General features: G+C 52.2%; 1 non-coding gene across 1 annotated transcript; it reads left to right on the forward strand.

The window, feature by feature from the left end:
- The first annotated feature begins 179 nt into the window (after positions 1-179).
- TRNAS-GCU (transfer RNA serine (anticodon GCU)) lies at positions 180-261 on the forward strand. The gene has a single exon. It is a non-coding gene; the product is annotated as a tRNA-Ser (tRNA).
- The last annotated feature ends 14,381 nt before the right edge of the window (positions 262-14,642 follow it).

The following is a 14,642-nucleotide window of genomic DNA, read 5'->3' on the forward strand; positions in this document are numbered from 1 at the left end:
ATGAATATTTGTAATTAGCACATAGTAAGAATTTCCCAAAAATGAAATGTAGGTCCCTAATTGGGGGAAGACGTGGAATGTGAGATCTTGCCTCAGCTGTTTTTTTTCTTTTTTAGGTACAGTATATTGACACTTCAGTACCTTTTGTGAAGCAAGGTTTCAGATGGGGCTGTAGGGCAGACGAGGTGGCCGAGTGGTTAAGGCGATGGACTGCTAATCCATTGTGCTCTGCACGCGTGGGTTCGAATCCCACCTTCGTCGGAAAGCCATCAGATTCTCTTTTGATGGCCAGCATTTCTTGTAGTATAATTACACTCTCTTTCAAGACAGAGCCAGGATCCGCTAGATGGGATCATCTGACTGTTCCATTTTAACAAATATGTCAAATAAAGTGAAGTATTTTGTGCGTAATAGAAATTAGATCTTTCATGGAGTTTCCAGAGGATTGCCTTTCACTCACTCCTGGCTTATTAACCAGTTTGGATAAATAGATTGATAAGAAAGCAGCTCTTACTCCTAAAGTTTAGGCCGTCTCAAATGAATGACTGTTAACATATGTCTGCCCCACAGAGACAGATCACTTCTAATAAGTGGGTTCTCTATATGTCACTGATTGCAGACATACTAACTAGAGCTATCGGTATGGTCTTGAATGTGAAAACTCTTATTTTCTCATATGAAAATGTAGTTTTTCATACTTCCAAGAAAAGTGCCTTAAGCATGGTCTTCAATGTGTGCGCGCACGTGGACATTCATATGCAACTACGTTTCCATACAGAGTCTCAAAATCATAGATATACTCATACCTCAGTAAGAATACATGTTGCAATTTACATCCTGCGTGCAGACTGGCATTGTAGCTCAGTGGCAGAGCACTGGTCTTGTAAACCAGGGGTCATGAGTTCAAGCCTCATCAGGGCCTTTTTACATGAGTCTTTCTGTATGTTGTTTTCAAGTCATTCTTCCCTGGAGTCACACCTTGCTTTAGGATTGCTTATTGCCAAGCTTCCCTTTCCTGCTTTCATATTATCAAGAAAATATCATGAAGATCATTGAATTATAAATTATTGCCTCACCCCTTCCGATCGCCTGACGAACGCCTGACAAACGCCATTCTCACCCTGCCGGGCAAGCCCTGCCGGGCAAAGCCAAATAAGCCATTGTTCTGCTTGGGTTTTCAGATCGGATGGAACCCGCTCTACAGAGCCCTTCTGACCCAAACCAGAACGTTACCCCCTCCCTAGGGCCTTTTATGTTTAAAACGTTTTATTGAGACAAAACAAACCATGGGGGAGGGGGATAGGAGGGCAGGATACATGGAATACAGTCAAAGAAAAAGGGTGCAACTCCAGAGGGTTGGCAATAGGTAGCGCGGCGGGTCAGGGAAAAAAACACAGTAAATGAAGGCTAGAAATACAAGCTGTGGAATCCCCGCACGCGTATCCGACACCCCAAATCTAAACAATAAAAAAAAAACCCCATCAACACCTCAATAGAACACAATCCCCCCCCTCCCATCCCCCATCCTCCCAGTGACGAAACAACAACACTTCCCCCCCCCCCCCCGTCCTATGGTCCCGCATCAGAGTAATCCTAACCAGGAAGCCCCGCACCCCCCCCCCTCCCCGGGGGGTCCCCGTTTCACATGTAAGCTAATCCGCCGGGGTCACCGGCGGCGTCAGCCTGAGCAGCCTAAGATACCTCGGGCAGGTGAGCTCTCGGAATTCAGTGGACAGCAGCGCTAGAAAGGGTTGCCACAGCTCTTCAAATTGGTCTATCTCCCCCGCAACCGTAAGCGACAGCTTCTCCATCCCCAGCACATGCCAGAGCCTATGCAACCAACCGGTGATGGAGGGGACGGTGGTTGTGCGCCAGTGGATTAGAATGTTCTGAACCGCAGACCCCAGCGCGATTGCGATTTGCCTACCCCTACGGGACTTCAGTGGGTACATTAGGTCATTGGGGAGGCCCAACAGGACATACGCCGGGAGTCGCGGTAGCTCTATCCCAAAGTGCTTATCCACCTCGTCCAAGACTTCCTTCCAGTAGGCGGTCAGCACTGGGCAATCCCAAAGAATGTGTGTAAGGGTACCTTCCTGCCCGCAGCTCCGCCAGCACCCCCTGTCAGTGTGTTTATGCATTTCATACAGTCTCTCCGGGGTGTAGTACCAGTATGTGGATACCTTAGTAAAGGTCTCCGTAAGGCCCGTGTGATATGCAGAGTGCCGCGCCCGATACGCAATTTTGTCCCATTCCTTGTGGCTGAGTGTCCTGCCCAATTCCCTGTGCCAGCGCTCCCTCCCCGGGTTGTAATAGTGAAACGGCGGGGGTTGTAGGTATTTGTACAAATCGGTAATTAGCTTAGCGTCGGAGGTCCGAGTAGCCAACCACCTCTCATACGGTGTAATTGGACGGGCGGCGGTGGCACGCACCTGGGGCTGGAGGGCCCAATGCCGAACCTGCATGTAGCGCAATCTGTCCAGCTCCGTCAGGCCGAACTCCTGGCGGAGTTGCTGAAAAGGAACCACTCCTTCCGGGCCATAGATCTGGAAGAGTGCCCTGCAGCCCGCCTGCACCCAGTGGGAGAAGACCCCCGGCTCCATCCCTGGGGAGAAGTCCGGGTTGCCCACAATGGGCGTGAGCGGCGAAGGGAAGGTGGTAAGGCCCCGGGCCTCACAGACCGCGTCCCACACACGCAGGGGGACCCGTGTAACAAAGGAAGCGTAAAGATTAGGGGGGCGATGCGCGCGGCGCAGGAATGGAACCTCTTGTAAGGTGCGGCCCGCCACTGCCTGGTCTTGGAAGAGCCAATGTTTGTCGGACTCCCACCTGCTCCACTCCACCAGATAGCGTAGCTGTGCCGCCTGAAAGTACTTACGGAGGTCTGGAATACCGAGACCCCCCGCCTCCGGAGCAAGCGTGGAGAGGACCCTCTTCATGCGTGGCCTGCGGCCCTGCCAGACAAAGCGGGAGATGTCAGCCTGCATTTGTCGTATCCAGCCCGCCGGGGGTTGGAGCGGAAGGGCCCGGAAAAGATATAGTATCTGGGGCAACACCGTCATCTTGACCGCCGCGATTCGCCCCAGCCAGGACAGCAGGCCTTTGTTCCAGCGGCCAAGCTCGTCCTTGATCTTCCTGCTGAGGGAGGCATAATTGGCCGTAACCATCCCCGATAGTGTAGGCGCCAGCAGAATCCCCAAATACGGCACCGTGGACGAGGACCACTGCATGGGGAAGAGCCGCTGAAGATTCCTCCTGGTTTCCGCAGCCAGGGACACGTCTAATGCCATCGACTTGCTCACATTCATTTTGAAGCCGGCCACCCCCGCAAAGGCGTCCAGCTCTCGGAGGCAAGCAGGCAGCGACCTCCTAGGGTCGTCCAAAGTCAGCAGGACATCATCCGCGTAGAGACTGACGGTGTGGACGTACTGGCCCATCCGGACCCCGACAGCATCCGGATTATTACGAATCCTCTGAGCAAACGGCTCCATGTAGAGGGCAAACAAGAGCGGCGAAAGAGGGCAGCCCTGCCGCGTGCCGCGCTCGATGGCAAAGCCACCGGAGCTGCACCCGTTGACCCGCACCGACGCCGAAGGATGCTTGTAGCAGTTAAAGACCATGGTGCGGAACTTATCGCCGATTCCCAGTTTCTTGAGGACCAGCTCAAGATACGGCCAGTGAACTCTGTCGAAGGCCTTCTCCGCATCAACGGACAGCAACATCCGCTCCCCCGAGATCCTTGAGGCCTTCTCCAGAACATGCGTCACCCTCTTGGTGTTGTCAACCGTCTGTCTGCCGGGCACAAAACCAGCCTGGTCCGCCTCCACCAGGTCGGGGAGGTGTGGACTCAGCCTGGACGCGAGAATCCCCGTGTACAGCTTGAGGTCGACATTTAAAAGCGAGATGGGTCGGTACGAGCCGCAGAGGGCCCGGTCCTTCCCAGGTTTCGGGATTACCGCGACCGTCGCCCTCAGGAGATCCGGAGGGATGGCTCCGGGTTCGGAGAAAGAGTTAAATAGCCGAGTAAGGACAGGGGCCACGGCCGTGCAAAAAGTCTTGTAAAATAGCGACGTGTACCCGTCCGGGCCCGGGGCCTTGCCATGTTTCAGCCGCGCGATAGCTGAAATCACTTCCTCAACATGGATGTCCCGCTCCAGGTGGTCAGCCTGAGCCGGATCCAGTACCGGGAGGGTCACCGACTCCAAATAGCCATCGGCATCCCGTGGCGAGGAGGGCTCCTCAGCATACAGCGCCTCGTAGAAGCCGCGGAAAGACTCCGCTACCTCCGCGTCCCCGGAGACAACCCCCCCATCCGCGCCCACCAATTCTTTCACAACGCTGCGCCGTTGCGCGACCCAGAGCCGGTGTGCTAGGAGCTTGCCACATCTGTCCCCCCCAGTGTAGTAGGCATGTTTCAAGCATAGGGCGGCATACTCCGCCCTGTCAAGATCCAGAGACGACAGGAGCTTCCTCGCTGCCTTCAACTGCCTCCACACCCTCGGCGCCCCCGTACGGCGGTGGACCTGCTCAAGCTCCCGGACTTGAGCTGTCAGCTCATCCCTCTTCAGTTGCCGCTCCCTATTCTCAGCTGCAGAGATAGAGATGAATTCCCCCCGGAGGACGGCCTTCAATGCCGCCCACTGTGTCGCCAGCGAGGTGTCAGTGTTGCTATTGTGGGTGAGATAGTCCTGTATGACCTCCCCGATGCGTTGCACCACCGACTTTTTGTGTAGAAGTGTATCCCGGAGGCGCCACACCCCCCGAGAGGGGGAGGCCGCCGGCCACTGGAAAACGCCGGTGACTGGGGAGTGGTCAGACAGGGTCAGGACCCCGATGTCCGCCGCCGTGGCAGCGGCACGCATCGGTCCACTCACCAGGAGGTAGTCCAGCCGTGAGTAGGTTCGGTGTGCGTGCGAGAAGTAAGAGTAGTCCCTATCCGTGGGGTGCATGCAGCGCCAGAGGTCGTGCAGATCCATTTCCGCAATCCGGGCCCTCCCAGCCTGGGACAGTTCCCCCGTCTGCGGGAAGCGCTGCGCCGATCTGTCCATCGCAGAGTCAAAGACAATGTTGAGGTCTCCCCCCAAGATAATGTGGCGGTCGGGGGAAGCAGTGACATCCACCAGCGCGGAATCCAGGAAGCGCTCTTGGTGATCGTTTGGGCTATAAACGGAACCGACCGTAAATGCTATGCCTCCCAGGCGCATGCGATACGCAAGGAGCCTCCCCTTCTGTTCAGCACACTTATGCAACACCTCCCCCCGAAAGGAGCTCGCCAGGAGAATGGCTACCCCCGCCGTCTTGTTCGCTGCCGAGGAGAAGAACTGGGTAGGGAACTTAGCAGAGCGCATCCTATGGCAATCTCGGGGCAATAAGTGTGTCTCCTGCAAAAGGCAAATGTCCGCCTGCGTCCCCTCCAGCAACGACAGGATCGCTCTACGCTTCACCGGGTTGTTCAGACCCTGAACATTAAGGGTCACTACCTTTAGGCCCGGCATTCCTCGCGGGGTCGGGAGCGCCATGCAATGGGCAGGGAATCAGCGGGTGGGGCGCGCGGGGCCACAGCGCAGGACAAGCCAAAACAAAGCGGGCATAGACCACATCGGACGGGACCTTCCCAACCCCAAAACAACCCCCTCCCCCACCCAAAACCCAACCCTGGCAACTAGCCACCCACAAACTCAAACACCCCATAGTCTCAGTCAAGCCCCAAAACGGGCAAGTCCGTAGAAAAGAGCAAAGTGGACGTCCAGCCACTCACCTCCAACCGTTCCCCCCCAACCCCCCCGCCCCGTACCAAGCATATAAAGAAGCTAAAGACATCTCCCCCCGGAGTGTGTGTTAGGCCGTCAAGGCCACGCTAGAGGAGCCGGTCGAGTCCCCGGCCGCCACCCTCAGGGCGTCGGCCATGTCCGCTCTGATGGTAGGGGAGTCCGGGTGCCCCACACTGGTCGCTGAGCGCCGCCTCGTTGACCTCCGCCGGTTCCGTCTCTCCGAGGACCTCCACGACGGCGTAGCTCCCTCCTCCTCCGCCGCCGTGAGCCCCAGGACACCACAAATGTCTTGCAAGGAGCGTAGCTGGTGTAGCACTCCGTTCCACCGAAAAATCAGGCGGAAGGGGTGACCCCAAGAGTACGGCGTCTCATGCTCGCGCAAAAAGTCAGTGGCAATCCTAAAGGACCTGCGTTTCTGCAGAGTGATGGCGGAGAGGTCCTGGTAAAGTGCCACCGGCCGATCCCGGAAAGTCAGGGGCTGTTTCCTGCGGGCTTCAGCCATGATGCGTTCCTTTAGTGGAAAGTGGGGCAGGAAGGCCAGAATGTCCGGTGGAGGTGCCGATGACTGGCGCTGCCGGCCAACCCTGTGCGCCCTGTCAATGCTGATGGGGAAGTCCGCAGCTTCCCCCAGGATCTCTCGGAACAGGGCCCGCAGGTAGCTCCCCAGATCGGACCCCTCGTCCGCAGTCGGCACGCCACGCACTCTGATGTTGTTCCTCCGAGATCTATTCTCAAGGTCCTCGGAGTGGGCCTGGAGCTCCACACACTGTTCCCGGAGGCGAAGAACGTCCTGCTGGAGGTGGACTATCTCCTCCGCTCGCTGTTGGCCCTCCGTCTCCGCCGCTTCCACACGCTCGCCAAGGCCCTCCACCTCCCTGCGCACTTCTCGGACCTCGCTGGCCACCTCCTGCTTCAGTGTCTGGAAGTCCTCCCTGAGGGAGCTGAACAGTTCCTCCATAAAGGCCCTCGTGACGGGTGGCTCCCCTCCAGTCACATCCGCCGGAGCCCGTGAGGGCCCCGGTGAGGGCTGCGTCCTGTCCCGCAAGTGCTGGGCCCTGCCAAGCATGTCCGGCAGGGTACGGTCCCCTTTCTTCGGGCCTCCTCTTCCAGACATCGCTAGCTCCGCAGTCGGGCACCGATCCAGGCACTCCAGGGATGCTCAGCCGCCGGCTAACACTCAACCTGGGTATCCCCCACGAGTGAGGTCGCTGCGTCACAGGTGACAAAATGGCGGCCCAGTCCGGTCACCGTCAGCCGCAAGAGCTTGTGTGAGACAACCAAGGGGGCCGCAGCAGAGGGGTCTCATCAGCACATCCCTCCGGTAATCTGCCCAGCAGCAGCGGGGGTCGCCTGCATCCAGCAGCCAGGACTCCGGCGAAGGCTGCCACCACTGCTCCTTCGGGGACAAAATGGCGGCCGGGCGGAGCAGGCCAAAACGACCAGGCCCGGCGACACCACCGGGCCCCCCGAGGCACCCCACAGTAAAATAAGTGCCACCACCGGCCCCCGTCTGTCACGCACAGGGGCCTAGATGATCCAACCCCATCAGGGAGTCCGCTGTACCTCGGCTAGGGGTTAGGGACTCCGCAGTGCGGGGTGTCGCCGTCACCAGTCTGAGTGCCGGGGCACCCGTCCCAAGCCTTCCACACCGTCGGGTCCCTTCCCGCAAGGCTCTTTCAGTCAACGTCGAACGGCGGGCCAGATCCCCTCCAGATCGCAACTTTCAGCACCAGGCCCAGCCGAGGCGCCCGGACAGCTCTCCAATGCGCTCCGCCCCTCGGGCTCGCCGTCGTCGTTCCGTGGTCTCGATCGGACTTTTGGGGGGGTTCCCCCGAGGCGATCCGAACCAAAACAGCACCAATGTGCACCCCTGATGCTCCGCCACGCTCCTCTCCCGCGCTGAGCCTCAGCGGGGGGAGAAAAGCATAAGAAAAGGGCTCTAGCTTGGCCGGGCCGGAGGAGCTACGGGAGGAAGCGTCCGCTCACCCCGCCATCTTGGCCACGCCCCCCTAGGGCCTTTTTACACCTAAATGACCACATATATATGTACCACCTAAGGACAGGGAATTCCTATTATATATATATATATATCAAGACCTCACAGCCCAACCACAGTCTCGCGGCCTTCAGCAGACCCAGAATCTCCTACCCAGACGGCAGCAACCCACACAGTCTCGCGGACTCAGTCAGACCCAGAATCTCCTACCCAGCCGGCAGCAACACACACAGTCTCGCGGCCTCAGGCAGACCCAGAATCTCCTACCCAGACGGCAGCAACACACATAGTCTCGCGGCCTCAGTCAGACCCAGAATCTCCTACCCAGACGGCAGTAACACACACAGTCTCGCGGCCTCAGTCAGACCCAGAATCTCCTACCCAGCCGGCAGCAACACACATAGTCTCGCGGCCTCAGTCAGACCCAGAATCTCCTACCCAGATGGCAGCAACACACACAGTCTCGCGGCCTCAGTCAGACCCAGAATCTCCTACCCAGACGGCAGCAACACACACAGTCTCGCGGCCTCAGTCAGACCCAGAATCTCCTACCCAGCCGGCAGCAACACACATAGTCTCGCGGCCTCAGTCAGACCCAGAATCTCCTACCCAGACGGCAGCAACACACACAGTCTCGCGGCCTCAGTCAGACCCAGAATCTCCTACCCAGACGGCAGCAACACACATAGTCTCGCGGCCTCAGTCAGACCCAGAATCTCCTACCAGACGGCAGCCTTAGCACGAGCTCATCCTATTATTACCGTAGTACATGACAGGGGAATCGGGATTACTATATATCAGATCACACAAAGACTATTAGTTGAGCACAACCTGTTCTCTAGTTCGAGGGGCTCGTTTCCCCCTCATCTAGTTACCACTTACCTGACCAGGATTAACCTCTGTTCATGTTGAGTTAACTCTGACTAAAAGAATAGGCTATCCTCCTATACAAAAATACACAACACATGCTAACTCACGACAAGCTAAATACTTTATTTAAATGCCACATGCACATTCGCAGAATACATCATATATATATATAACCTGCAAGGAAAGTGAAAGGTTAAGTTATACACTTCAAAGAAAAAGGGGTCGACATCACCTGAATTGTATGTAGCCTGTGCTCAATGGTCATCTAGGTTCCCTTCTCCCTCTGTGCCTAGGCTTCGCCTGGAAGTCACACCTCCGCAGTCGCGGATCTACTCCCTTCTCCCTCTCCGAGTCACTGGAACCTCTTCCTCATCGGCTACTCTCTCCTCTTTAGATTCAAGTTCGTCATCTGTCTTCCCTGGAATAAGTAGTAGCTTTTTCTGCTAACGGCCAGATGCCGCCTATGGTCTAGAAGCAAGTGCCCATATCTAACTCAGACTTTCACTAATATAGAGGTGCATTCTCTCATGGAAATTTCCAGCTCGAAACCTGCCGCCCACCAAATTCCTGTACCTCCCCGTGCCAAGGACACGTTCCCAGCCGGCCGGCCTGATGTAGTGTCTTCGGCAGGGGAAAAAATACACTCCTTCGATAAGGGCCGGCCTGAACCGGTTCTCTCCGAGCGAATAACACCTCATAACTAAAACATCGCCCTCCCTCTAGAAATGTCCCAAGCTGCCGGAGCAGAAAGAAAGATGGAGTCTCTCCTGTCTGAGGCCTACCAGGCCTGAATTCAGCACGACTCCATGAAATACCCTCACTATAGGGCAAATTATCCTCGATGCTAACAAATCTATCCCCTAGGCTATGTATGTAGGCCCTGATCTATGGGTAGGAGCACGGGATTGTGTCAAAGTGTCTAATAGATAGGCCCTATTCACTACTCTAGTCCTTAGACTTGGATGGAAAGAGACTGAAGTCATATTGATCGCTCTACAACACAAGAAGGCCAGGAAAATCAAGCAGTACATTTCACCCTTGACTTCAGTCTATTATACATACATTAAACAGAACTAACATCGGTGGAAGAATAATATGAAACAAAACTAACCGATCTATGTCTAGTACCAGATGTGCAGAATTGAAGCAGTGAAGGGATACACTGAATAAAACAACAGATAGAAATCAAAACAGCAATAGCAATCAAAATGCCACCTAATATGTAGCGTAGCATATGCATGTCCGGTAACCAAGTAAAGAGCCAGTCAAACCAGCCCTGATCAATGTGTTTTCTAACTTCATCGGTTAAGTCATGCAATTTATCTATGTGTGCACGAATGGATTGTGTATGATCAGATAAGTTAAAACAGCAGAGGCCTTCAAAATCTGAGCAACCATGTCCATGTTTAAGCAAAAGATAATCAATGGCTGCTCTATTTTGCAAAATGGCCCTACGTTCACCCTGGGCGTCTAATAGCAAGTCAGACAAGACTGTAGAAGTATGATTAATAGATTTAACCATCCAGCAAGCCATTTTCCCAATGGATTTGGCATTGTAAACCGCCAAAGCAGGAACACCAATAATTGAAACAGCTAGGCTAAGGTATTCAGACTTGGAATATAAATGCAAAGATGAGTCACAATCCTCCTGTAACATCACTGTATCTCGAAGCACACGAGAGTTGGCATTTGGATGGGAGGAAAACATGAGTAAACTCAGTCTAGTGATGGCACACGGGCCTCCGGAAATGTTTGCAGGGACATATGGCCAGGAAGTATTACCACATGAGAAAAGCCATCCGGCAGGTAGCAACATCGCACGATAGTGACTGGGAGTAACTACCAAACTATTGCAAGTCATATTGTTCTGGACTGAGACACATGTCGTCGGTGTCCTCTGGAAACACAAAGTTCGTTCGTGAGGTGTAAAGGAAGTGGCGCCCCTTAACTTGAGGCGTAGGCATTCAGAAATTGCATTAGGATTACATGTAAGAAAGAAGCATAGGTCACCTTGTGTAATATTATACGTAATTATTTGGGACTGGATGGGGAGTTGCTCATTCGGCAGTTCAGTACACAAAGGACAATATACATGGGTAGCAAAATCACCCAGGATAATATTCGGACGAGCCTTCGAAATGTTAAAGATACTGATTAAAGTCTCCAGCGAGGCGGGGACAGCAACTAGGCAGGTCGCAAGAATATCGTGCACAGATCTCATCGGTGTCAAACAGAAGTGAGGGGCATCAGTTACTCTTTTGGCCAGTGAGGTCCAAAAGTTCGATGATGAATCCCACGCATTGAAGGAACGCAACACTCGGGTTCCCAGTTCATCCCGGGTTGATGGGATCCCTTCTCTCTCGCCGAAGTAGTCCGAAGGGAGTCCAATGCCGGCACATCCTGCAGCAACAATCCAAAGAATGATCTGAAAAAGAACCAAATACAGGCATTAATCATTCTCGTAAATAACATTTATCAGCTGGGACAGCTTCCCAGCTATCTTTCCCTGGCCTCATAACCAAAATGGTATTATCCTGACCGGTGGCAATAACCTCTGCTTGTTCAGGGGGATTCTTAGGCGATTGCACCCAAACCTTGGCCCCAGGGTTATCCGTAGAGCCAAAGCCTTTCTGGCCACGTACAGTTAGCAAAGTTGGGGCAGTGCCTTTCATTATTTCACCACTGAAAACAGGCATAATGAGTAATTGAGCCACTCGGTCAGTACGATGTATCAGCAAGTCAATCTCACTGCTATTTAGCAGAAGTACCTTAATCTCTCCCTGATAGTCGCTGTCGATAACTCCTCCAAGCACCTGGATGCCTTTTACAGCCAGCCCCGATCTAGGGGCGATCAATCCAAAATTCCCCGGTGGTATATGAATACCAACACCGGTAGCAATGATGACCCGATTTTTACTTTCCAGAACGGTGTCATCCATAGCATGCAAGTCTAAACCTGCCGACCCTGGGGTCGCTCTGCATGGAGCCAGAGCTCCGGGAGTAATTTCCCAATACATCACAGTTTCATTGATTACATTAGGCATAGTCTCAACATTTGGGGGAAACAAACGCATAAGCGGAGATTCAGCATTTAAAAAAGGACGATTATTCAGGATCAATAGTGCTTGGGGTAAAAAGTCTCGCCAATTTTTATACTTGTCATCTGTTAACTTTCGTAACTGATCCTTTAGCAGGCCATTCAATCTCTCCACCAGGCCTGAGGCCTGCGGGTAATAGGGTATGTGAAATATCCATTCAATATTATTTTCCACACAGAATTCCTGTACCAATCTTCCACGAAAATGGGATGCATTATCAGATTGAATTTGGAATGGCACACCATAATACATCATAATCAATTCTAATGTTTTTATGGTATTCAGTTGGGTGGCTTGCTTACATGGAAGAGCTACCAGCAAGCCACTATATGTATCGACAATTGTGCAAACATATTGACAATTTCTACTCATGGGAAGGGGCCCGATGTAATCAATCTGCCAAATTTGAGCGGGCAGTTTCCCGCGATGTAAATGGCCTCTAACAATTTGGGGTACCTTACGCTGTCTGATATGTTGACAGACGGGACAATGTAAGATAACATTTTTGATTAGATCCAGGGGAATATAAATTCCTCTATCAGCAGCCCACCTGCTAGTGGCCTTCTCTCCAAAGTGTCCTGCCTTCTGGTGTGCCCATTTCGCCAATCCCGCAATATCAGGATCTTGTCTGTCCACCACTGCCTCAGCAATTTTAGATTTTTCATCTGCAATGTTATGAAAAAATTTGTCAAGGGAGTCTATTGGGGTGTGAGCATCCACATGGAAGATGGTAACAGTACTCTGTGGGAGCATCTCCCAAATCTCTTGCCATAACTCTTTTCCCCACAATTCTTTGGAGTGTAACCTCCAATTATGGGAATGCCAGGTCGGCAACCAAACAGCCAGTCCATTGGCAGTGGACCAGGAATCGGTGAAAATGTGGCATGTACCGGGTAACTCTTGTTTCAAAACTTGGTAAACAGCGTAAAGCTCGGCAAATTGGCTACTCTTCCCTTCACCAGTTGTGCTCAACAGTTTCTGTGTGATCGGATTATAAGACACCGCCTTCCAGTGCCGTGTCGTTCCAATAAACTTCGCCGACCCATCTGTAAACCAAACATGGTTTCTGTCCTCAGCGGACAAATCATCAAAAGGTCTACCCCACTTGACAGGGGACTCCTGTTCTAAAGGTACGGAACACTCACTCTCAGTCTCAGTCGATGGTGCTTGCGCCACTTGCTCATGTAAAAACGCAACTCCTTTCGGACCCACACGTGCCCTGTCTTGTATGTACCATTTCCATTTAATCACACTCGCCTCCTGAGCATGCCCAATTCGATGAGTTTTTGGTGAACTCAAAACCCACTGCATAATAGGAATTTCAGGACGCAAAAATATGTCATGTCCCAAAGTCAATTGCTCGGTATCCACCAAAGCCCAATAACAAGCAAGTAGCTGTTTCTCAAAGGGTGTATAACGCTCACCAGCATCAGGTAGCTTTTTGGTCCAAAACCCTAACGGTACCTTACTCCTGCCTTGTTTCTGCCATAGACTCCAATTTGCATAAGGGCCTTGCACAGACACATTCAAATCCACATCACCATCACGTACAGGCCATAGATCCATAGCATGTTGAATTGCCTCTTTCGCCAGACTAAATGCATCTTGCTGTTGCTTACCCCATTCAAATGCATTCTTTTTACGTGTAATTCGGTACAAAGGGGCCAATATTTGACTCAAATGAGGAATATGCTGGCGCCAAAAACCAAATAAGCCAATGAAGCTCTGGGCTTCCTTCCTATTAATCGGAACCGAAAAATCAAGAATCTTCTGTTTAACTTGAGGGATCACCTCGCGGTGTCCCTCGTGCCAATTAATACCTAAAAATGTTACAGCTTGAGACGGACCTTGTAATTTATCCGGATTGATCTCCCAACCTTTCCCACGCAGACACTCAATGACTCTATCTAATTGTGTCTGAACATCCTCTTGTGTTTCGCCTTGGATCAAAACATCATCAATATAATGACATATCTGAATTTTGGGATGAACTGGTACTTCAGCCAAATGTTCTGCCACCAGCCGGTGACAAATCGTAGGACTATGCACATAGCCCTGAGGAAGACTTCTGAACGTCATCTGACGCCCGTTCCACGTAAAACTGAACTGTTCCTGACACTCAGGGGCAATTGGAATAGAAAAGAAAGCATTAGCAATATCGATGGACGCATACCATGTACCTGGATGTGTTTGGATTCTTTCAATCAGGGTGATAACATCCGGTACTGCAACAGTCAAAGAGGGCGTGTGTTTGTTCAATTCTCGATAATCAACAGTCATGCGCCAAGAATTATCACTCTTACGCACCGGCCAAACAGGATTATTCCAAGCAGAAGTAACTGGAGTTATAACGCCTGCATCAACCAACTCCTGAATGGTGGTACTAATCTCTTCATGACCACCCGGAATGCGATACTGCTTCTGACAAACCACTTTGGTCGCCTGGGGAACTTGTATAGGGGGCATCCTTAAACGACCAACCCGTATAGGTCTGGACGAGATATAATGCGTCGTTCCAAATTGGTAACACCCATCATCAAGATGCAACGTCATTCCCTTCAAAATATCAATTCCAATTATGAATTCTAAGAGTGGCACCACTAATACAGAATATTCCTTTCTAGGGATTCTACCTATTCTCATTTCAAGCAAAGTTTGAACTGCAGGGGTTTCTTTTCCTCCTAATCCGGTAATAGTAAAAGGCTGCCCTGTAAATTTCTTTGATTTTCCATGAATAAGAGTGGCCTCCGCTCCTGTATCAACTAATGCTCGGGCCCTTTGGATATTACGATGTCTCCAATAAATATCAATATCTACATAGGGTCTATTATCTCTGTGAGCCCATCTGTGTACCGGAGCTTGACCTATTTCCTAGTCATTCTTACTGCATTCTGTGTACCAGGACAA

This window comes from Triturus cristatus, chromosome 12 (assembly GCF_964204655.1).
Source record: "Triturus cristatus chromosome 12, aTriCri1.1, whole genome shotgun sequence".
NCBI classification, from domain to species: domain Eukaryota; kingdom Metazoa; phylum Chordata; class Amphibia; order Caudata; family Salamandridae; genus Triturus; species Triturus cristatus.